General features: G+C 48.9%; 1 protein-coding gene across 2 annotated transcripts in view; it reads left to right on the forward strand.

The window, feature by feature from the left end:
- LOC119441857 (polypeptide N-acetylgalactosaminyltransferase 13) overlaps positions 1 to 24,090 on the forward strand; it is a 308,456-nt gene that overhangs the window by 198,989 nt on the left and 85,377 nt on the right. For both annotated transcript variants that reach the window (XM_037706492.2, XM_037706493.2), the window contains one exon: positions 11,429 to 11,600. The gene's annotated coding sequence lies outside the window, so the exon portion shown is untranslated. The remainder of the gene's footprint in view (positions 1 to 11,428; positions 11,601 to 24,090) is intronic.

The following is a 24,090-nucleotide window of genomic DNA, read 5'->3' on the forward strand; positions in this document are numbered from 1 at the left end:
ACGGGCGGCTACAATGATTTAAACGCGTTGGCAAGTCGGCTGCGCGGTGCCCACTTGTCTTCCGAGGAAGCCCTGGCGGCTGCTCCGTTCTCTGCGTCGTGTCTGGCCGTACGTCGCGCGGTGGTCGTGCATCTTGTTACAGAAGAGGAACGCGCCATCGCCGACAGCTTCACCAATCTTCTTCCCCCCCCCTCCCTAAACGGAAGAGAGGCCACGCGAGTGCTTCGACGCTTGCTTGCTGCGTGTGGGAGGGCCATTTATCGACAGCGCTTGTCGCCGGTCGCTCGGTCGATGGCTGGCGGCAACGGTGGCCGGCATTGTGCCGCGTCCCGCCACGTCCCTCCTCCAATTCTTCCCACCCGGATTCGAAACTCTTCCCTTGGAGGAGACGTTCGCGGCCGCTTGTTCCGTCCGCTTGCGCTTCGCAGCTGCAGCCCGGTCTTATTTCGTTTCGCGGGGCCGTTCGTCTTGTCTCATTTGAAACTATAGTCGTTAGCCGCCGAGTTTGAACGTATCTGGTGGCCGTGCAGCGTGAGGGTGGGAGTGAGAGAAAGAATGGGCGGGGCTTATGGGAGGACTCGGCGCGGAGGATCGCGCGCTACATTGCTGAAATCGGCTTGTGTCGTGACGGGGCTTTAAAGGATGGATTTTTAACCGCTCTTCCTAATGCGCCCGTGCATTAGGAGGAACGGTTTTCATGGAGTAACCCCTAACGAAGGCATCCTTCCTTGTCGACCTTCGACGCAGCTGATAGCAGTTTGTGCTCGGTGCAGTACCCCAGAGTTCGACCGTTCAATAAGATATAGTGTGTGTGCGTGTGTTAAATCGATAAGCAGTCCATCACTGATGGATAACTTCGCATAAATAGCGCTGTTGTCTGCAGCCGCGATAGTTCTTGTAGCCAGCTGCCGTAAGCGCGACCAAAGCTGGTTGCACACAGGTCGCTGAGATTTCGAAACTATGCAAAACAGCGTCTACGTGAAGGTTGAGGCATGTCTCATTCACTTCAATACAATTTTCTTCTTTATAAAGTAATTGGTATTATCACTGTTGGTACTCGTCACAACACACACACACACGCACACACAAGTAAAAAAAAATAAGAACGAACAAAACATTTCCGACATCACCAAAAATTTTTCCACGTTTTACACTGACAAAAAAACATCTATTTTGCCTTCGTACCCCTGATATATCCCACAACATTTGTATTCCCCACCATTTTGCAACACTGCTTCCAGTCCTCTCCGAGGAGGCAACGTGATCCGCTCCGCTTTCGTCGCCGAACCGAAACCATCGCGCGATTTCGCTACACCGCGGCGCGTATGCGTCTATGCGCACGTATATAGATAGCAGAGGGGCGGAAACGTTTCGCCCGCAGTGCCCGCCCGGAGGCCGGTGTAGCTAGCGTTCCCGCCGGGCGACATTGCGCGCAATGGCGCGTGGCGTTGACACCTGACGCGCCGCATTCCGACCGAGCAGCGCGATTGTATCGGACGTCGCTTGCCGGTCCGCCGGCGTAACGGCGCGCATCTATAGAACGAAGCAGGAGGAGGAGGGACGACGGCCCTGACTGTTATGTTCTATGTCATTTTGTTTGTTTCCTTGTTTCTGTCTCTCCGCGGGCACAATGCGCGCGGGATGGCACGACTGGATGTCGTTGCGACCGCAGTGCCGGAAGTTTGAAAAAGGGCTGCGCTCGCGCGCTAGAATGACACACAGTTTGAAGCGTCGGTCGCTCGCGCGCCCCCTAGCTACGGATTATCGACGCCGCCGTTCGAGCGCCCGTCCGCCGTTCATGAACTTCCTCTCCGGAAACGGAACCGGAAACGGTGGCTGTGCAGGGCCGCCGCGACCGCAGTTTTGCGGGTCGTGTTTGCATTTGCTACAAGGGGCAAGGGGTGGGGGAGGAGGGGGAGGGGGTGACGTTGGGTCCGCGGGCACGCATTGAGGCGTTGATAGCTTCTCGGCACGCGATTGCAACGAAAGAATGGTGCTCGCGAGAGTCCTGTCTGTGCGTGCGTGCATTTTTCTTTTCCTTTTTTAAGTAGTATGAGAACGCAAATTCGAGTCGATAAAGTGCCTCGTTCCGACGCCATTCTATCGTCCGGTTTTTTACTCTCTTACTTTCTTTTTCATCTGCGCTCTCTCTCTCTGTTTATATTCCACACTTTGAAGCGGCTCTAAATTACCTGTTTAGGGGCGTTCCGTTCCGTCTATCGAGTGCCTATTTCGGACAGGTCGTCGTCAAAATTGCTCCTGCACGGTGGAGGCCGATCGTATTGCGTCGATTTCTCGGAAGCCCATTCGGCTCCCCCTTTCGCTTGTTTGAATATTTTGCCGCCGCTTGAACGAGAAACGAAAGCAGTTCGCAAAAAAAAAAAAAAAAGGAAACACCGTGTCCTGGCCCGCTGAAACGCTCCCCGCTCCCTCCTCCTTCTTCATATTTTTATATTTTCCTTTCTGCATTCATTTTAGCGGGCCCGCTTATATTCGTGTGGCTATAAACCTCTGCGATCGCGATATTCTCCACTCGCCCGTGTGGCGCTTAACACGTGTCGTATAAAGACCATTGCAAACTGTTAGCGCGCTCTCGGTGCCCAACATTCAACGCGCAATGAGCCGTGAATGCGAAGTGAAGTGTAGCGGGTGCGATATCTTTCAGTATCGTCGTTCTTAAATTTCTTTCTTTTTTTCACATTGCGCGTTTATGGGCACCCTCGTAAACTGTGATTGCCCCATTGCCTATTTCTGCATTCCCACAGCGCCGTGACTTCGCAGCGCTATATTTCAGATTATGCATTTGCAGTCGACGCGTGCCAAGACGACGGGGTCGTTGTTTTCTGTTTTGTTTTCTTTTGTTTTGCGTCGCTTTTTCCGGCGTTTCGCTGCAGCGCACTCTGCCGCGTTTGCAGATGATTTTGTTTTTTAACCGGCACGATCCCACAAAAGCCGAGTTCGAGACATTCTCGTATACGCGGCGTACATGTGAGGAACGCTCATGGCGGGGCTGTTACTGCGATATATATTCGCGATGGACACTTGTTATGGGTCTTTAGAGGCGAGCTGGCGCAGGCCTTAATCACGTGACCTGTCTTTAAGATAAATACGAAGGAGTAAAATGTGTGTGATCATATGATCAAATGTGAAAACTTATGTGATCATAAGTTTCCAACCCAATTTCTGCGGGTTGTAAAGTGGATGCGACGACGACGCCAACGTGATTCGCGAAAGAAATGTCAGAACAAGTTTGATATCTCGCATGATGAAACTGGCAACCGAGCGTCGTCAGTTCAAACCTTATTAAGTGACGACTGAAACGAGAGTGCCTGTTTGAACGACGAAGCAGTTATAAATCAGACTTCATGTGGCATGGTAGTAATGCGGAAATGCTATTTCCTGACGGGAGTGAAGAAAGAAAGGACAGCGCCGTCTGGAACCTAGCCAGCGCTGCGCCTCCTAACTTAACCTAACGTAAGCAGCACATCTCGACGACCTGATCGAAGACCCGCCGAGTTGGCTCAGTTGCTGTGGCGTTGTGCTGCTGAACACGCGTACGTGGGTTCGATTCCTGGTCTAGGCGGCTGCGTTCGGATGGAGGCACAATGCAAAAGGGCTTGTGTACGCGTATACTGTGCATTGCGAGAACGTTAAAGAACTCCATGTATATATAGGTGTTCAAAATTAATCCCGAACCCTCCACGTCCCTCATATAGCCCACGGTGCGAGTTTTCGGGGTGCTCAAAAGCTTAATTTAGTTTTACCCCAGTCGAAGAAGAGAAGACCGCAACGACCAAAACTGTAAAGTGAAGGAATAGATGAAGTGTTCAGTTCGGCTTGGGAAAGAAGGGTGCAAGAGGGGAGGCGACTACGCACACATGTGTGTCGTATCGTTCTGCTTTCCCATTCGGTGCTTTTGTGCTCCACAGTGAATAACGCCATGGGAAGAAACCGATGCATCTATGTACAGTTCACTGTATAGTAGTTCTACAGCAGTCACCTCCATGCGCGACCGTAGCCGCGTCCGGCACTGTGTGTTTCTCTATATACCCATATCTGCTTTCCAGTCTTCATCTTCCGTATCTCTTGTGCTGCGAGGATTTGTTGCCCCTGGAGACGAATAGTGACCGTCGAAATGTGGCCGAAATGTTAAATTTTTATCCTAGTTGTGAAGTTGTTGGCTTTCCCGCGACGTCCGCACAAGCTTTGGTAGCATATATCCGATTTTCTTATATATAGTAAGCGAGCAAGCGCGCAGCTTTGCGCGTTTTGTACGATAGATGACAGTGTTCGATCCCCTGACGGAGTTGACTGAGGAAAGACGCGAAACAGTTAAGCGCTGGCATGCGCAAGTGTCACCTTCACTTCAGGAAATGAGACAAAAACAAACGTGAAGTGCATTTTTCAAATTAGGAAGAAGATATATTAACGTCAATATAAGCTGGAACAGCGCGACCGAAACGAGGACGCCATAACGTACCACAGCGCTGCGTGTACACCCGTGAGCAAAAGTATACGGACCACAGGCACGCCGAAAAAACTGAATTTCTTCGTAATTAATAAGCATAAACTGGAATTGACGAGTACATTGAAAAGTTCGCAATGCCGACTTTGAACTGCAGTCCTCAATTTCAAGTTGCGTTCGCAGGCGGAGGAAAAAATCGGCTTTATCGCGCAACCCCTGGTCCGTATATACGGTTGCTCACGGGTGTACATAAACAGCGCTTGTCCCTTGCCGTCGCGTTATTCCAGCTTACACTGAAGACGAACCTACTATACCGCTCGTCGAGATATCATTACCGTATTCCTGTACTTATTTTTATTTTATTTTCATTTTTTGGTCTTAACTGCGTGCAGTAGGCGGTTTCTCTTAGTTTTCGCAGTGCTATGCGATGTGATCGATCTTCCGCGCTGAAACTTCAGTTCGCTGGCACCAAGTCTTGCCTGTTGGCTCTGCGACCAGAAAAATGCTGTATATAACAGATGCCGCGAAAAGTTTGGCTAAATGTATATGATTCGTGCGGATATCGCGAAAATGAGTCTATTGCGGTAGACGTACGTCATACATTGGTTTCAATTACATTGCTTTGAGAACGTCACTATGTGTCTTGCTTACTGACTCGGAAGTTCGTCTTACGTGTTCGCTTCTGTCTCGGCGCGAGCTGTAAATTGTGGGTGAACTCGGGAAGTTCTCGGGCAAGAGCCGCGGAGCTCAAACTTTAAACGTGTCGCGCACCCTCATCCATTTATTTATCCGGCCGTTAAATTCGGAGCTCGACCGCGACCCCGCCAACGCTCATGCTCGCCGTATACACCATATACGAAGCTCTGCGGCGCCCGCCAACTTCTGCGAAGTCCCATTTTCTGCAGCACCTTGTTATAACTTCCCGAACTCCGGATCCTCGGACTCGAGCCGCTGTCGTTACTGCCAAGTTACATACATTAAGGCATGCGCGTCTCGCGGGGAAGAAGCGCGTCAATTGGCACTTCCTCGAAGTTTCTCTCCGTTGGGAAGGCGTTAACCGTCCTCTCCGGCGCAGCTATATATCATCGCAAGATGGGAACAGGAAGGGACAGTCGGGCGACGACTCCCGCTCGCGCGATCGGGATTGTTGCGCGCTCATAGTGTCTGCGTGGGAGGACGTGGACGAGGAGGCGAAACGGGACGCGCGAGGTTGGGCGTGGACGCGGCGTCGACACCCCGAAATCCGTACTTCCTCCGCTGAAGGGACCGGTAATGATGTCGCCACGCCGTGACCGTTTCAGAGGCCGCCGCCACCCGCCAGCAGCTTCCCGCCGCGAGCGAGCTGTTGCGAGAGCGGCGAAATCGCGTTGCTTGTATACCCGGCGGCACCGACGCGCGCGGCTTCCTCTCGATCGTCGAGACGTCGTCTCGCTGTCGGCTCGACAGCAGCGATATGGCGACAAACTTCGGCGCGAAGAATATACTTCGGAAGGGGACGTCACGCATGCTTGAGTCTGTGTACCGTTTGTACCGTGCGCTCCGATGACTTTTTTTCCAAGCTCGAAAAGTGCGCTCGCACAGAGCTCTCCACGTCTTGCGACGGCTCACTTTTGAAGCTTCCCGAGTTTTCATATATGGTGTGCTTTTGGGCCGCTGGAAAGCGACGTTAAAACGAGACAAAACGCCGGCGACAATTCCCTTTGCGCGAGTAACTGCGTCGTAACGCCATTTTTTCTAGAGCTTCGCACTGCCGCAGCATTCACTATACGCTTCGAGAAGAAAGCACAGTGAGCGTATATATATACTCCATCCTCGGAAGAGTACGTCGAACGCCTCTGCGAGAGCCTCTATTCAACGAAACTGACTTCTGTAACAGACGAATCCGTGTGTCCCGACTGAACTGCTATCTTTCATATACAGAGTGTTTCAGCGAACACTTTCAAAATATGTTTAAGGTTGCCTGGGGCAGATAGCCCAATTCGAGTTCATGAGCTGGTCTACTCGAAGAGGCGGACATTACTTGCATAAGAAATTGAAATGCATACTCGACTAATCAACAAAAGTTCACTGATTAAGGTTTTGACTAATTACTTGATGGCCCATTTTGCAATTTACAAATTGTAGCGTGGAGTTCGCAAGGCGGATCCACTTGGAATTAATTCTCAGGATGACACTATAGTTTCGAGATATTAATTCCCGAACTTTGCGGAGAAATGCATTGACGTTCCAGTTAATTTTGTTCTTCGATGCATAAAGCGACGTTTTGTTAAGAAACTAACTAGACCGCCAATGCATTTCTCCGCAAAGTTCGGGAATAAATATCTCGAAACTGGTGTCATCCCGAGAATTCGTTCCAAGTGGGATCCGCCTTGCGAACTCCACGGCTACAATTTGTAAATTGCAATATGGGCCATCAGGTAATAGGTAAAAACTTAATTAGTGCATTTTTGTTAATTATTTGATTATGCATTTCAATTTCTTGTGCAAGTAATGTCCGCCTCTTCGAGTAGACCAGCTCATGAACTAGAATTGTGCTATCTGCCACAGGCAACCATTAAGAATTTTTGAAAGTGTTCGCTGAAACACCCTGTGTGTATTGGGGACGCATCTATATATAGCGATGACTAGTACAACGGATTTGCCTGTACAACGAAGGAACTTAGGCGTCCCCGACTACTCATTAGTTGCTTTACAACGAACGCACGGAGCGGCGCCACCACTGAGCTGCGGTGCGCCCAAATACCGCTTGGTATAGGGCCCGAACTCCGCAGATTTGTTTACAGCGCCCGCCAGCCCCAGCGCGAAAAAAACTCCAGGAATCGCTCAACTCGTGCAGAAATTAGTTGCTGCAGCGCCGTTTTCTTTCTTATTAGATTGTGAACTTGTTCATCGCGAAGGTAAATATTGCGATCAATGATAGTGTGCGCAATTGTGTCGTCAGAATTTTGACGGAACTATTCCAGTGACACGCTCAAAAAGCGGAAAGCCTCCGATTGGACAAGAGAGAGACTGTTGAGGTATAAGCAATGCTTGGGAAAGAGTGCAAACGGCTCTGTTCTTGCATCATCGAGTAAATCTAGCGCGAAATAAACTCGGGAGAAATTCTTGATCTCGCGTGTTCTGTCCGAAATCCCGTCCCGCAAATGAATGACGGGAAGTAGAACGAAACCTTCTGGAACGCGGCGTCGCAGCATCGGCGCTGTATGTGTCATCTCCCGACGCCAACATTACCTACCTCCCTCTAGCGAAAGCCTGTGAAAGTTGGAAGGGAAAGAGCGCACGCAGAAAGGAAGTTGTGCTGAAGACGAGTCCCACTATAGCATTTTTAAATTAGACACAGCGTTACCGGAACACTTTTTCTTGTCACGTACGCCATCTCGTCACCCACCCGGTCGTATGTCTGGGACGACCCGACTTGCGAGAAATACCGCCAAATACGAGCAGAGAATGACGTGCGTTTGGTGCGCGCTGATGTCAGGCTGCGTGCGTTTCTATTCGTAGGCTTGATCTGCGATTTTTTCAAAGTAAGGAAGACTGGGAGGCAACGCGGCTGGCATTCGCGTGTTATGTCCGGTCTCTGCAGTTGTCCATTTAGGCGATTTCACGCGAAATGGTCGCATCCTTCGGGGTCGGCTTTAAGTACAAATTGAAGGCACCAAAGCTGCGCGTATTTGTGTTGTGGCACATATGAAATGGCAGTTACATTCGCCACGCATGTATCCTTTGTACCCGACATCCCCGCCTTCCCGAGACATCCTCACCACCCGTATATAGGGCATTTTCGAGATGAAAACGACGCTTGTCTGTTTGCGCTTATTGTGTGCGTGTGTGTGTGTGCGTGTGTTTGGAAACGGGTGCGTTCGTGCGCGCGCGCATTCGAGCTTGTCTCGACAACCGTTTGTCGTTGTCGTCACGGCGGCGCCAGCTGCGTCGGCTACTGCGAAAACTTCGGCGTTGTCGGATTGCCGCGAACTTCTCCTCTTTCTTTTGTATACTTCTTTTTCCGTGCTGCCTATAGCCCGATCTACGCCGCTGATGGTGCGGATACCGAGCTATTGCATTTCGCGGTGTTTCCTCTGTCCTGTGTTGCGGCGCGTACACTTCTGAGTGCCGAAGAGGACTGCTCTCTCTAGCACTGGATGGGCGGCGGGGTGGCGACGCTGCTGGAAGGGCTGTTATTGCGTGTCGTGGCATGGCGATGTACGCCTGTTCTTTCTTTTTTTCTTTCCTTTCACCATCTAGTATAGTATATATGGCGTTTCTATTTCGAGTGCGTATACAGGGTTCCTTATGGGAGCGGGGCAATCTTTTCCGAGCGCATTCCGTTCGGTTTGCACGTCCTTTTGCACATGCCTGCAGTTTTAGGGAGACAGTAGTGGTGAGGAGATGGGGAAAACGGTGGAGAATGCGTCGCTGTATCAAAGACCACGGACGGTGACACACGAGAATTCTCGTAAAGTGCCTTGTTCTACCCTCTCGGTGATCAGGAACTTTTGGCACCGCGAACGAACTTCTGTACAGTATACGATCACTGAAAGTTTCTCCCAATATGAACAGCTTTGTCTGTTCTTTTTTTTTTTTCGGTGTTGTGTTGCTAAAGTTCAGTTTTACTCTTGCCATCCTTGAAATGTGTGCTGAAACCGCAGTCGTGGTCTTCTGTAACGGTATAACGTCACTTTGGAACTTGCCACTTTGTTAGCTCTCTCTCTCTCTCTCTCTATCTCTCTCTCTATCTCAGACGAGCTCACGTTTGTGTATTGTTGTTCGTTTTTACGAATGATGATTTCGTTGTGTCGCCTTTCTGCCCGTCTGCATGTCTGTCTTTTTTTATTGCGATAGCAATTATATGGACACTCAAAAGCAGATTTCTGCCGTCGCCGCCGCCGTGAGGTTCCGTATGACGTCACTGGGGATGAAATCGTCGCCGCGCGCCGAACGCTGTATGTGCGAGTGAAAGGGCGCGAGGGGCGCGCGCTTTCACGGGGAGTGAACGCACGGCGGAGAACAAACGCGCGTTCTGCGCCGTGCTCCCTTAAGGGCTGCAGAAGTAGGCGTCTCTTTCCTCCTTTACAATCACCATATATGTAGAGCAAACGCGCCTTCTTCCGACGCGCGAGAGGCCGTGGGGGAGGGGGGAGGGGGAGGGAAGGGAGGCATCGTTTAGCTGCGGCACCAAGTACGTATTTATATCGGAGGCTCCAGCAACAGTCACCAACGCCGCACGCATTTTGAGCGAACGCGGGCAAAACGCCGACGGCGTCGACAACAGTTCTGCGTGTTGCCGGTGCTGCTGCATGTCCAAGTTTATACAGCTGATAAAGCTAATATCATTACTCCGTATAGCTCTCTACAAATTTGCTATCGCAATTGATGCTTCGCCTTTCAGGTGAAACTGCGACAACTTTTTTTTTTCCAGGGTCTCGGACAATTCTTCGTTGCTTGATTATTCTGTGTTGCATTATTTTGCTTCAAAGGGCGGACGTTATTCAAGTCCTGTGACTATACACTTGTGGTAGTGATTTAGGGATAGTAGTGATTTCCCACATCGATAGTTTGTATACAAACTAACTACTTCGTGGTTTTAAAGCGTGATGTGGGAAATCACTACTATCGCAGCAAATTGTGCCTATCCAGCTGGACGTTGCAAAAATAGTAATAATAATAACTAGTTGTTGCTTGGTTCGATCGCTGTTTCGTGCGTTTTACGTTGCATACTCTGCGCGCCCTTTTATTTGCATATCCCACTAAGTCTCTATTCCAGTTCGATTTCGGTACCGAAATGTGCGGCTAGCGTATTATCAGTCCTCTGATACGCTTTTTTTTTTTCAGGAAGACTACTAAATGATTGGTATTATTGCATACAACGTCAAAAGCACTGTTGGATACCATACATGGCCAAGCTTCCGTATAGTCCTGCCATTTTAAACGCAGTCTGCGATTCGATCCGCACGGTTACGTTTGCCCATAAGTACTGGTTCCGAGATTTAGGTTATACCGGGACACCTGAAACGCACATGTGCGCACCAGCGGTCGTGGCTCCATCTCACGACGCTTGCGTCAACTGGAGCACAGAGACCGGCGTTTTACCTATCTGCTGGTGCAGAGGCTTCGAGAGTAACAGTACTCAGTGTTTAGCAGATGTTTAAAGCGAATATTTTTCTTTGCCTCTTTCTCCCGTTTTCGTGGTTGGTCGGTAGGAGATATCATCGTACTCAGCAAGGAAGTTCGTTTCGTTTCGTTCGCTCGTTCGTTCGTTCGTTCGTTCGTTCGTTCGTTCGTTCGTTCGTTCGTTCGTTCGTTCGTTCGTTCGTTCGTTCGTTCGTTCGCTCGCTCGCTCGCTCGCGATATTTTTAAATTGACGATCGTCGTCCATGGTTTCTGCACGTTATTTTCTTTTCATATTGCAACGCAGCGTTTCTAACGCGTTGCGGTTGAAGGAATCGTTGCAAGATGGCGCTCGCCAGCACCTCTGCTGTCGTAGACTTTCCCGGTTGTCTGGTATTCCGTGAACTGTAATATATTTTAATACGTTTACGGACGCAACTTGCCTGCTCTTCACTGCGCTCCCATTTCTTTTCTTTGTCTTTCTGCAGCAATTGGTTGAAGGCTGAGCACGGATTGATGGGATAGTTTTTTCGACGTACCAAGACAGCAGCGCATTAAAAAGCAAATGCACAAGAGCGTAAAACTGACGCCGCGAGGGCTGCACTATAACTACTGAGTTTATTGCTGTCCGACTGATATTCCGCACCTATGTATTCAGCAATAAAACTCTTTTGTTAGTTCAGTGCTCGTGGCGTCAACTTTACGCTCTTGTGCCTTTTGTCTTTCCTCTGCTTACTGCCTCAGAAGTGTGGTTTTAGAGAGAAAAGGGAAGCGATGGTACCTTTGTAAACGCTGCAGTTAGAGCTTACTTTTCGTACATGCAATGATCACGTTCGTTTTCTTTCCTCTTCTTCGCAGTGTTTTGATAACCACCTGAAGGCACGTGAACCGGTGCATCTGGTGAGTCGACGAGTGTCCGCGTGGACGGTCGGCGAAGAAGCTCGGTGGTGTAGCGGGCGGCGACGGCGAAGTGGCGGCAGCGCCTTGCAGGACTCAACCACCGGGTCCCAACCACCGACCTCCATGCAAGGTGAGCCTTTGTTCTTGCGGCTCTGTTTATGTTGGCACCGGCTGCACCTCTGATCGCTTGGTCATTGACCGCGATTGATTGATCTACTGATTATTTTTGCGCATGTAACGATACCTCATCTCCGCTGCAGTAACAGCCTTAAAAACGCGCACTGCCTCGTTCACCGCAGAGGTCTGAAGGAGACGCAGCGGCTTGTAGCGCACTAGTTATAACAGCTAAAGAGGTGCCAGAGCGCTTCATGCCTTGTTTACTGCCAAGCTCGTGCAGTGCCTTAGTTGCCACAAATAAGCAAGGACGACCTACTGTGTACACAAAAGTGCCGTCCGCGTTTTCAGTGGCTAGGTGCCGTCGGCTCGTCTACTATACAGTATCGCCTGTTGGCCTCCGAGATACATGCATAGGTGTCACCACTCTCAGAATCCGTGTAGCTGGCACCAAAAAGCTTGCACAAATACCAAAGTGAGGACGTTGCGCGATAGCCAAGTGATTTCTCCACCGCATGTTTCCTGAATGGCAGGTATGGTGTATATTCTCCCGAAACCCGATGAATTCAGAAAGAATCGTAGGTGATTGTCAGCGTAAGCGAATTTTCTTACTCCGCGACGTTGTTTCCGAGCCTTTCAACGGAGAAAGTCCGGCCGCTAACCAAGAAAAGAGGGAGTGAGCCAAAAGAAGCTATTCGATTTAAAATAAGCGAAGGCGGAGGTCGTGATGTAAACGCCACGTTGGCCCTCGGCTCCAGTACGGAATAAGGCAGGAGAGGAATGTTACTTGCGGGCGCTGGCCGAGCCAATGGGAGGGACATCTCTCCTGCGGCGAAGGTAGCTCAATCTCGTCCTTGCGCCATATCCCTGCAACATTTCGTTTGCTTCCATCTTGGCTATTACTAAGCCCTCCTTTAAAAGGTAACTCGCCCTTGACGTCGCTTTACGGCTTTTGTTGTTTAACCAGGGTTTATGACGAAGCTTGGCGAAGGGGACTGCTTAAAATACTTGCATACTCCGCGCATGTCCTGCGCTGGTGCATGCAGGCTGTGTCAAAAACTCCAGTGCGAGTGAAGTGATGGCATAGCTGTCATTAAAGTCGTGGCGGGTTCTTGCGGCGTTCCTATACCGCTCCGAAGCTTGCAAGAGTAAAGCGAGAACCATACGGGAGGTGTTTTTCTTGCATTCCCCACGTTGTACATACATACATACATACATACATACATACATACATACATACATACATACATACATACATACATACATACATACATACATACATACATACATACATACATACATACATACATACATACATACATACATACATACATACATACATACATACATACATACATACATACATACATACATCTACATACATACATACATACATACATACATACATACATACATACATACATACATACATACATACATACTACATACATACATACATACATACATACATACATACATACATCATCATCATCAGCATAAGCCTATATTTTATGTCCCCTGCAGGACGAAGGCCTCTCCCTGCGATCTCCAATTACCCCTGTCTTGCGCTAGCTGATTCCAACTTGCGCCTGCAAATTTCCTAACTTAGTCGTAATAAAGCTGAATAGGAGGTATAGAATGAAGGTAGTACAAGCCTACGCCCCAACGTCCAGTCACGATGATGAAGAACTAGAACAGTTTTATGAAGATGTTGAATTAGCGATGATAAAGGTGCAAACTCAGTATACTGTAGTCATGGGCGACTTCAATGCAAAAGTGGGGGAAAAGCAGGCTGGTGAGCAAGCAGTTGGCAACTACGGCATCGATTCTAGGAACACTAGATGAGAGATGTTGGTAGAATTCGCGGAATGTAATAGGCTCCGAATAATGAATACCTTCTTCAGGAAGCGCAGCAACAGGAAGTGGACCTGGAAAAGCCCTAATGGAGAAATAAGGAATGAAATAGATTTCATACTCTCTGCCGATCCCAGCATAGTGAAGGATGTAGAAGTATTAGGTAGGGTAAAGTGCAGTGACCATAGGTTAGTGAGGTGTAGGATTTCTCTTAATTTGAAGAGAGAAAGAATAAAATTAGTCAAGAAAAAACAGGCCAACCTAGACGCAGTAAGGGTAAAAGTAGACCAATTTGGGCTGGTGCTCGCAAACAAATGTGCATCTTTAGAACAGGAAGATGAAGGCAACATAGAAGTAATGAATGAAACCGTAACAAGGCTGGTCTCAGAAGCAGCAATTGAAGTGGGACGTAAGGCACCAAGGCAACCAGTAGGTAAGCTCTCCCAAGTGACAAAGGACCTAATAAAGAAACGGCAAAACATGAAAGTGTCAAACTCAGGAAATCAGATAGAATTCGCTGCACTATCAAAACTGATCAACAAGAAGAAAGTAAGGGATATTCAAAATTATAACGAGGAAAAAATTTAGGTATATAGCTGTAAAATGTGGACGCACCATGAAATCAGTAAGAAGAAAACTTGGCATAAGACAATGCAAGATGTATGCACTGAAAGATAAGCAGGGTGGTATCATCAGCAATTTCGATGACATATTCAGTGGAAGAATGCTATACTGACCTGGACCGGTATTTTGTAGCGATGCCTCTCCGATGCTAATGCCTTTTCGTGACGCTTACGTTATCAACGGGATCAGCCGGCCGTGAGCGGTGGATGATAAGACTTGTATAGAATAAAGCATAACGCATCGCTACAAAATACCGGCCCTGTACAGTACCCGGAGCACGGAAGCTACTTTCATTCGAAGTAGTAATGAACAGGATACAGAGGCTCCATTTATAGCTAGCGATGAAGTTAGAAGACCCTTGCAAGACATGGCCAGGGGAAAAGTTGCTGGCGAAGATGGAATAACAGTCGATTTAATCAAGGATGGAGGATATTATCATACTTGAAAAGCTTGCGGCCCTTTATACGCAATGCCTCACGACTTCAAGTGTACCAGAAAGCTGGAAGAACGCCAATATTATAATCATCCATAAGAAGGGAGACGTTAAAGAATTGAAGAATTATAGACCCATTAGCTTGCTTTCAGTATTGCATAAAATATTCCCCAAGATAATTTCCAATAGAATCAGGGCAACACTTGACTTCAGTCAACCAAGAGAATAGGCTAGCTTCTGGAAGTGATATTCTATGATAGATCATAACCATGGCATCAATCAGGTTATCGAGAAATCTGCAGAGTACAATCAACCTCTCTATATGTTTTTCATAGATTATGAAAATGCATTTGATTCAGTAGAGATATCAGCAGTCATAGAGGCATTGCGTAATCAAGGAGTACAGGAGGCATACGTCAACATCTTGGCAAATATCTACAGATTCCACAGCTACCTTGGTTCTCCACAAGAAAAGTAGAAAGTTACCCATCAAGAAAGGGGATCAGGCAAGGAGACACAATCTCTCCAATGCTGTTCACTGCATGCTTAGAAGTATTCAAGCTCTTAGTCTGGGAAGGCTTAGGGGTGAGGATCAACGGCGAATATCTCAGCAACCTTCAGTTTGCAGATGACATTGTCCTATTCAGCAACAATGGGGGTGAATTACAACAAACGATTGAAGACCTTAACCGAGAAAGTGTAAGAGTGGGATTGAAGATTAATATGCAGAAGACAAAGATAATGTTCAATAGCGTGGCAAGGGAACAAGAATTCAGAATCGCCAGTCAGCCTCTACAGTCTGTAAAGGAGTACGTTTATCTAGGTCAATTACTCACAGGGGACCCTGATCATGAGAAGGAAATTTATAGAAGAATAAAATTGGGCTGGAGTGCATACGGCACGCATTGCCAAATCCTGACTGGGAGCTTACCACTTCGTTGAAAATAAAAGTGTACAATCATTGCATTCTATCGGTGCTAACATATGGGGCAGAAACTTGGAGGTTAACAAAGCTCGAGAACATACATACATACATACGCACGCACGCACGCACGCACGCACTCACTCACTCGTACACACGAAGCGTTGTTGCCTGTGGCAATCGGAAAACAGCCTATTTCGTTCCCGGCGAGACTGCATTTTCTCTACGCCTTTCGCGGAGAGGCGTCCCACCGAGAAAAGGCGCTGTAAGAACGGCTTCGCGCCTCCGCTTTCACGTGACCTCCCTTCGCCCAAACATTTGTATCGCTTCTGGAACGGCAATATAGAGAGCTTCCCGTACATGACTGCACTGCCAATTCTCCCGTCGTCGTCGCCGCCGCCGCCGAACTCTCGTCTCTTCCCGTGCTTAGGCGTGCAGCCGCGTGTGTTGTAAAGTTCGCGCGGCGTCTGAGGAGGAGGCGGCGGGAGATGCGATATACACAATGGCCGAACGCACGCACACGTGCTTTTCGAAAGCGCGCCTGCTCTCCGAATTGCGTTCGGCCTCCAGCCACCCCCACACCCACGTTCAACGGCATGCGCATTCGAGAGTGCCATGCCACGCTCGAGTCGCGCCTTGCTCGACGCTGTGCGTTCGCGTCCCGAAGAGATCGTGTCGGGGATGAAGAAAAAGGTTCTGGCGAGCATTCGAGAAAACGGGCGAAGCGAAGAAGTAGCAAGGAAAGATACGGCGAAGCTCGCGAAATGGAGGGAGTGTCGGAAGAAGAAAGGTCGTGGAAAGAACCAAGGGGTTTGCGAGTGAGTCTGCAGAGAGGAAGCCCTGCCGCACGCGGACTTCGCGGAAGTCGTCGGCGCAAATCGAGGACTGCATCGGCGGACCGCGTACGCGCGCGCCAATCTTTATCTGCCGCCTGCAAGCAGTTTGCATGCTTGGCGCGTCTCCCCTTTTTTTTTCCCGTTGATTCCCGGAAACTTCCCGTTTATTCCTCTTTTTTGCTTCCTCGTTCCGATCGGCTAGAGTTGCAGCGGAGAACGACGCCCCACTCCAGAATCCTGGTATATTGAGAGATGGCGTCGCGGAACCTTTCTTCTTGCCTTTGTTTCTGTTACGCTGTTTCGTTCTCTATATAGTCTGCGTCGGCCCTATTCGCTGTCCTATAGCTCGAGTTCGTGCTTCGCAGTTTGCGAGCCTCCGCGCGGTATACAAAGTGGATTCGGCTGGAACGAATATCAGGGAACAAGGGACGAAAGGTTTAAAACGCGAGGGATTGTGGTGCACTGTGTACGCGCGCCTTCTTCGGTTTCTCAGTCGATCGCGGCTCGAATGTATATAGATGTCGGTGTGTGTTTCCGCTGCGGTGAGCTCTCGGTGGAGGCGGCATGATCGCGCTCCTTCGCCGCACGCCATACAACTTGCGCTGTGTTGTGTTCGGGATGCGAAAGCGAAGTTAAGGCTTAGCAACCGAGACGAAGGCGTTGAAGCGGCTTTGATTTTCTCTCCATCCGCGATGTGCTCCTTTTTTCATCACGCTGTCCTTTCTTCTCGGTATCCTATTTTGCCATATATGCCCCCCCCCCCCCGCGCGTGCGTGCGTGCGTGCGTGCGTGCGTGCGTGCGCGCGCGTGCGTGCGTGTGTGTGTGTGTGTGTGTGTGTGTGTGTGTGTGTGTGTGTGTGTGTGTGTGTGTGTGTGTGTGTGTGTGTGTGTGTGTGTGTGTGTGTGTGTGTGTGTGTGTGTGTGTGTGTGTGTTTCTTTGTCCGAAACGGGCAGATAGACTTTGTAAACAAACCGATGTACTCTGGCATGTTGTTTCTCTTGTCTCTCTATAATTAAGATACACAGTGTACTGCTTGCAATGAAGACGCCACTGCCTTGGCCTCGCGTCAGAAGTAAAGAGGGACATCATGGCCGCCGCGGCCATTGTCAGGCCGCTCCAGTTTCCGGAGCTGCGCTTCTGCGTTATCTGTTCGCGCGTCCATCGATCACCCTGTCTATAGGCACCGATCCTCAGTCCAGAGCCATATAGCCAGCCGCATTGATCAGCTATCTGCAGCACCCGTCTATACGCGTTAGCGAAAAATGGCGGTTTACGGCAGCCCGAAGAGAGGAGGGGGGGGGGGGGTAGAAAGGGGGGTCGGGGAGGGTGGCTCCACTGGTAATGACAAAACACCGTTGATGTGCCGCGATTGCTGAGCGCTTTGCTACTAACGAGCCGATTGGGCAGAGTGCTAAATTAACAGGCGGGCGTTTTCGATTTGTTAGGAGCAAGTTTGTTGGCGTTGTAGAAGATTATAGTCCGTTCTTTTTATGGCCAAACTCTCGGGATAGGAGCAATTATTGGGGTGATTTCTCAATGTGCGAGTTTATAGAAAGCCCCCATTAATTGACTTCATTAGCGGTGCGCTGCTAGTTCGTGCTCATGGTGCTGATGGTGACGGCATTAAGTTCGTCGCGATGCAGTTTGCTCTGTAGTAATGGAACATCTTGCATTCCTTCATTTTTTTTTTTTTTGCTTTGTTTGATATCTCTATCATAGATACACAAAATAGAGATTCGAGATTCTGTCCACGTTATGCTGAAGTCTAATACTCGTATAATAACGAGAAAGCGAAGTTACTGGACACAGTTATCTTTTTTTTTTTTTTTGCGTATTACCGTCTCGCTTTGTCGTCTGTTGTTATTACTCGCAAGTTTCCTCGCCAAGCTCTTCATTCTTAAGCGTTTATAGTATAGCGCGGTAACCTCCGCGATTTGAGTACCTGGTTACGGGTAGAATATTTGTCCTGCTATAGTGTATTCACATATAGCGAGTGGATTTTGATTTGGTCGTTTTAACACAATCAGTCGGCCCAGTAGTATTGGTTGCGTTGTGCACAAACGAGAAGTGATGGTACGCATGCGAACGGAGAACGTTCCGCGGTATAGGTTGTTTGTGGTGTCGCAACGTTACACACAGCAAAGCGACTGAGCTTCAAACATGTCGTCTACTAGACGTCCAGTTAGGGCTCGTGCAAGTTTAGCCAGGGAGCCTGTCGATCTTCGCGGTTTGGAAATCGAAACATCAATCGCGACATTGCTCACCCGTCATTATCCGGAATTCTCGATTCACTCTCTTCTTCCCCTCCCGTATCCACACGCGCATACATCTTCAGATTTGTGCTTTGTTTGTTCAAAACTATAGTGGTATATATCCTTCACGCTTAACTTAACCTATAGCTTACCGCTCAGTGCTCGCCCAATGCGTCGCATTCATTTCTCTCTCGTAGCTTCGCGCCTTTTCCTGAATGCCTCAGCGTCACAAGCCGATCGAGTTGACGCAGCGTCGTCTCTCTCGTTTAACGGCCCGCTTTTGGAATTTGTCGCGCTGCCTTTTCAGTCGGGTTAACTCCCGGTGGCACGGGGACCGTATACAAATGCGCGCACGCATTCAAAGAGAAGGCGCATGTGTGTGTGCGTGTCTATCGGCCCGTGCAATTTATGTGTCTGCGCGCGGGAGAGCGAGCCGAGTGTGTGCGTGCGCGTGGAATTTCGCTTTGCGGGCATTCGGGCTCCCTTTCCTCGCGTCGCTCTTCGCTTTCTCGTCGGCGTATCCTGCAGCCCTGCGCTCCCGCGGAATGCAAACGTTTGCCCACTTTTCTTTCTTTGAGCTCCGCTCACACACGCGTGCTCTGACAGACCGTGAAGCCAGGAGGATTCGGAACTGCGTAAAGACCTGCGCTTTCCGCGTTGTTATTATGTTTAATTGCAAACCTGTGTAGTGTTTAGTTTGGATTTTAGTTATTTGATCTGCCCTCTCACTCGCCTTGCCATTTTCAAGTCCCCCCCCCCCCCCCCGCCCTCCTTTTTTATGTGTGAATGTGGCCGCGCTGTGTAGTACTTCACGCGTACTGTTTCGCCTGTCGCCATATGGTGACACGCCTTTTGTTTCGAGCTGCTGCTGCGTCATGCGTCAACTTGTGCTGCCGAGTACGTATCGTGTTACGCGTACACTGCACTTACACACTTGTTATGAAGCGCGCGTTTTCACGAGGCCCGCGCCAGCATCTCTCCTACACTATTTTTTCTTCCTTTCTTTCTTCGGCGTTCCTTAATGTGCTCGTCAGCCTCTGAAAGACAAGGGAGGAAGTATGGGAAACCGGTATGCTCGTCGGAAACGGGCCTGAATGGGAACGCTTTGTCCGCTATGTTTGCGGGGATTAGTTGTCGGAACAAAGGACTCGGGAGTCCTCGTTGGCAGTAGTCGTCTGTGGACACGATAACCAGTAGGAAGCGTTTCGACAAAGCTTTTCCGTGCGGGCCTCCATCTCTCGGAGCGGGAGTTCATTTGGCTGTCTTATATATAGCGCTGCTCCCTTTCGCGTTGTGTACGATACCGTGCCGTTTCGCGTCTTACTGTATTACAGGATGCGCCTAAAGACTCGTGTACATTATATGAAAGTGCCTTTCACTTACGGTAATTATGGCGCGAGGAGCTGCGAAGTACGCCTGTAGTATAGACCACCCCCTGCTTGAACGGATGTGCGAGCACAGAAGCTTTGTTCGTTTTTTTTTTTTTTTACTTGCCTTTGTTCCGTTGCTGCTTAGACGAATTTGATAAACCAGCTTCCATTAAAGCAGCACCAGAGAGCAATACTTAACCAATTTGTATTGACTAAGTGTCCTTTTAAAAGTTACCTTGCACTTATTTGGCGGAAAACGGTCTTGACTATTAATAGCGGAGGAAATGAAGGCCGCGGGGCCTCCCTTTAGTGAAATTCGCGATCGAACCACTGCGTCGATAGGGTCATTTTGTGAAGTCATCTATTTCGAATTATAGTCTCGTACTTCTGCAGGCTTCTGGGGCATAGAAAATTACCGAAACGCGTTAGGTTGAGCCTTTGGTTCGTTTGGAAGGCAAGGTAACCGTTCTTCGTCGAATTCCCGAGCAGACGCAATCAAAATGTATGACGCCAAGGAAAGCTAGTGCGGGAACTTCATTGTGGTGCCGCCACGCGTCTTTCGTAATTATTGCGTCTTTTGAAATTATTTTTTTATTTATCTGTTATTTTGTTCTGGCCGACCAAGCATGCGGTCGCGGTACGAGTGAGTTATCTCTTTATTCCAGAAGCTTTTACTTATCAATTCAGGTTGCTAACTTGGGTGAAAATTTCTACTTTACTTAACCTCGCAAAGCCAAACGTTTCATTTTAGGGATACGCCGAGTTCCGCACCTCAAAATTTTTATTTAGACACCAGAATCTTGACACAAAGCCCATAGCTGCGTTTTCGATACGCTGGAGCAAGTTTTCGTTGTGGATAGTTGAGCCAATCAATTACTGAATTATTCTTCAGTGCAATAATCGGTTATTTACTCAATCAACAGTTCACGTTTTATTCGTTGTTTATTGTGTATATATATATATATACAGGGTTTCAAAAATTCTTAAATGTTGCCTGAGGCAGATAGCCCAATTCTAGTTAACGAGCTGGTCTACTCGAAGAGGCGGACATTACTTGCACACGACATTGAAATGTATGATCGAATAATTAACAAAAAATTACTCATTACGTTTTAACTAATAACCTCATGGCCCATATTGCAATTTAGAAATTGTAGCCGTGGAGCTCGCAAGACGGATCCACTTGGAACGAATTCTTGGGATGACACCAGTTTTGATACATTAATTCCCGAACTTTGCGGAGAAATGCATTGGCGTTCCAGTTAGTTGCTTAACAAAACGTCGCTTTATGCATTGAAGCACAAAATTAACTGGAACGCCAACGCATTTCTCCGCAAAGTTCGGGAATTGTCTCGAAACTGGTGTCATCCCGAGAATTCGTTCCAAGTGGATCCGCCTTGCGAACTCCACAGCTACAATTTGTAAATTGCAATATGGGCCGTCAGGTAATTAGTTAAAAACTTAATTAGTGAATTTTTGTTGATTAGTCGATTATGCATTTTAATTTTTTGTGCAAGTAATGTCCGCCTCTTCGAGTAGACCAGCTCATTAACTAGAATTGGGCTATCGATCTGCCACAGGCAACCTTAAATAAATTTTGAAAATGTTCACTGAAACACCCTGTATATATACACACTCTGTGTGGTTAGTAATAAAGGTGATCAAGTTCAATTTTCATTTATGCGGAATGGTGTTTAGGTATTGTTGGAGAAATACCTACAGCCTTTGAATGTGTGTTGGACCCATCAGCTGAATTCCGCTGCAATTCGCACCCATAGTGTCATTCCTTAGTTGAATGGTTCGAGTTTAATGTCTCATAGCAACACTGTTGCTTATAGACTGTTGCTTATGGCTCCAAATTACTTTTGACGCCCCGAGTTTCTTTAACATGCATCTGAACTTAAGTGTACACCAGCGTTCTTACACGCCATACCCTAGTGGGAAAGCGGCCGCCGTGCACCGTACCGGGAGTCGAACGTGCGACCTCACGCTCAGCAGCAGAAGGGTATAGCCATGCACCGAGTCGCCGCAGCCATTTGTTTATGGTTTCTGTAATTGGCGTGTGGAAGGTAGCACCTGCACCATATTCCTTGCGGAGATCAACACTCGAACACATTTCGTCTGTGCATGAATCTAAAGTATATACATCTAGTTATCACGGGAATGTTTCTTAAGGTGGCACGCGAGCAGAAAAGAAAGGCACATGATCATCACGTATGTGTGCTTTTTATACCAAGAGCCTAACTTAAGGTGTGTGATCTATGGGATTATGTACATCATTGGCAGGGCGGCGTTTCTTTTCAACCGCGTCGTTGCGTGTCGGAATTCCGCTGCCTCACCCCTCGCGTGGCACGGGACGGACTGCCTCGCCTAATCTCCTCATCACGCGAGTTGCCCGCAAAATGCGTTCGCGGTGCGTGTGTAGGGGGGTGCTCGTTTTCGTTTCCCAGCTGCTACAACCGCATCGTTTGCATATGCATTGTGTTCCGCGAACAAGAGTATATATATTTTTTTCTCCCCTCTCGGCTTATACCTTCGTGCCGCCGCAACGTTGGAGGAACAGGTAGACCGTGTGATTAGTTCTTAGAACGAGAACGTATCGTGCTGCCGTTTTATTATTTTATTGCACGAAAACAGCGTCATTGTGCGGTGGGACAACGACGCCTTTTAAAAAGATATAATACGTCATTTCTCAGTCGCATTTCACTTTCGACGAAACTGCACGCACGCACGCACGCACGCACGCACGCACGCACGCACGCACGCACGCACGCACGCACACACGCACACACACACACACACACACACACACACACACACACACACATATATATATATATATATATATATATATATATATATATATATATATATATATTACGTTTCGTAACAAATCGCATCCTGATAAGCGTACGGGCGCGAGATCTTTAACGTTCCTGAACCACACACTGCCTAAGCTCTATCGGCGACTCCTTCTAACTGAAACTGAATTTTCCACGCTGCGTTAACTCGGCACTCGCGGACTGTTACGTTGCGCGCACCGATACGTCATCTCTCATGCGCTTGAGTGCATTCCCGTTCGGTTCAATTCACCTCCGTCGCAAAAAGAGGCTTCAGTGACGCGCGGAAATCAATCTGCGCTAGAGGCTCGCGCCCTCTGCGCGTCACTCTCTTGCGAGTGCCTCTCACAGAAACGCGCGTGTGCGTGCTATAGATAGAGCGTGCCAAACGAAGTGCGTATGAGTCAATATACAGCGCCACTCAAAACGTCACGTTAGGGAACCGCTGCACCCAACTGTCGCTCTTCGGTTTGGGTGAGCCAAGCAGCGGGAAATGGGGAGAGAGGCTGGGGATGGCGAGGGGAACGAAGGGATACTGGCCGGGAAGGAGGGCCTGCTGTCGTTCGTGTTGCTTGGCCGATTGAACGGCGGCGCCTAGACTAATTGCGTTTCACTGAGCACACGTGACGCGCGCCTTCGTCCCTCCCCCACTTCAGTACAACCTCCCTCTCCCCCCCCCCCCCACACACACACGCACACCGCTCCCGCACCCGAGCACGCGCGCAAAGCGTCTAATGGTTCGGCGCGCGCTGCGACGGCGAATAATTGGACTCGCGAAGGCGACACTTTCGAAGAAGGATGTGTGGAGGAGGAGGAGCGGTCGGAGTTCGAACTTCAGCTTGGGCGCTGAACCCCGGGCACCACCATTTCGACTTCCACCCATTCCCCTCCTGTCCTGTCCCGCGTGCGCCGCGCTTCTAAAGGGTTCTCTCTCGAGCGTCCGCTTTATCCCCTTTCACCCGTCCGGCGATTGGGGAAAACGTGGCGCATATACTTGTAAGTGTTGTACACTCATTTTCATTTTTTTATTTTTTTTTTTTTTTTGCTTAGTTGAGACGACGTCTGTCGCCGAGCTGCTTCAATGGCAGCCTGCGGTCTGGTGCGCGGATGACGTGCTCCGCCATTCTGTGTAACATCTGCTGTAGCTAGCCGTTCGTGCATGCTGCTGGCACAAACACGCGTACGAGTATGTTCGGTTTGCTCTCTCAGCGCTGGCGCGCGCCTTCGAGTGGCACTCGTTATTCTGCGCGGGCGTAAGAAGACCCGCCTTTGAACGGGTGACCCCTCAAATAGTTCTCCTGTGCCTTTCAATTTTTTCCCCTTACGTGATTGAATAGAAACTTCCATATGTCGCCTCGAGTTGGCGGTAAAAGG

This window comes from Dermacentor silvarum, chromosome 2 (assembly GCF_013339745.2).
Source record: "Dermacentor silvarum isolate Dsil-2018 chromosome 2, BIME_Dsil_1.4, whole genome shotgun sequence".
NCBI lineage: Eukaryota > Metazoa > Arthropoda > Arachnida > Ixodida > Ixodidae > Dermacentor > Dermacentor silvarum.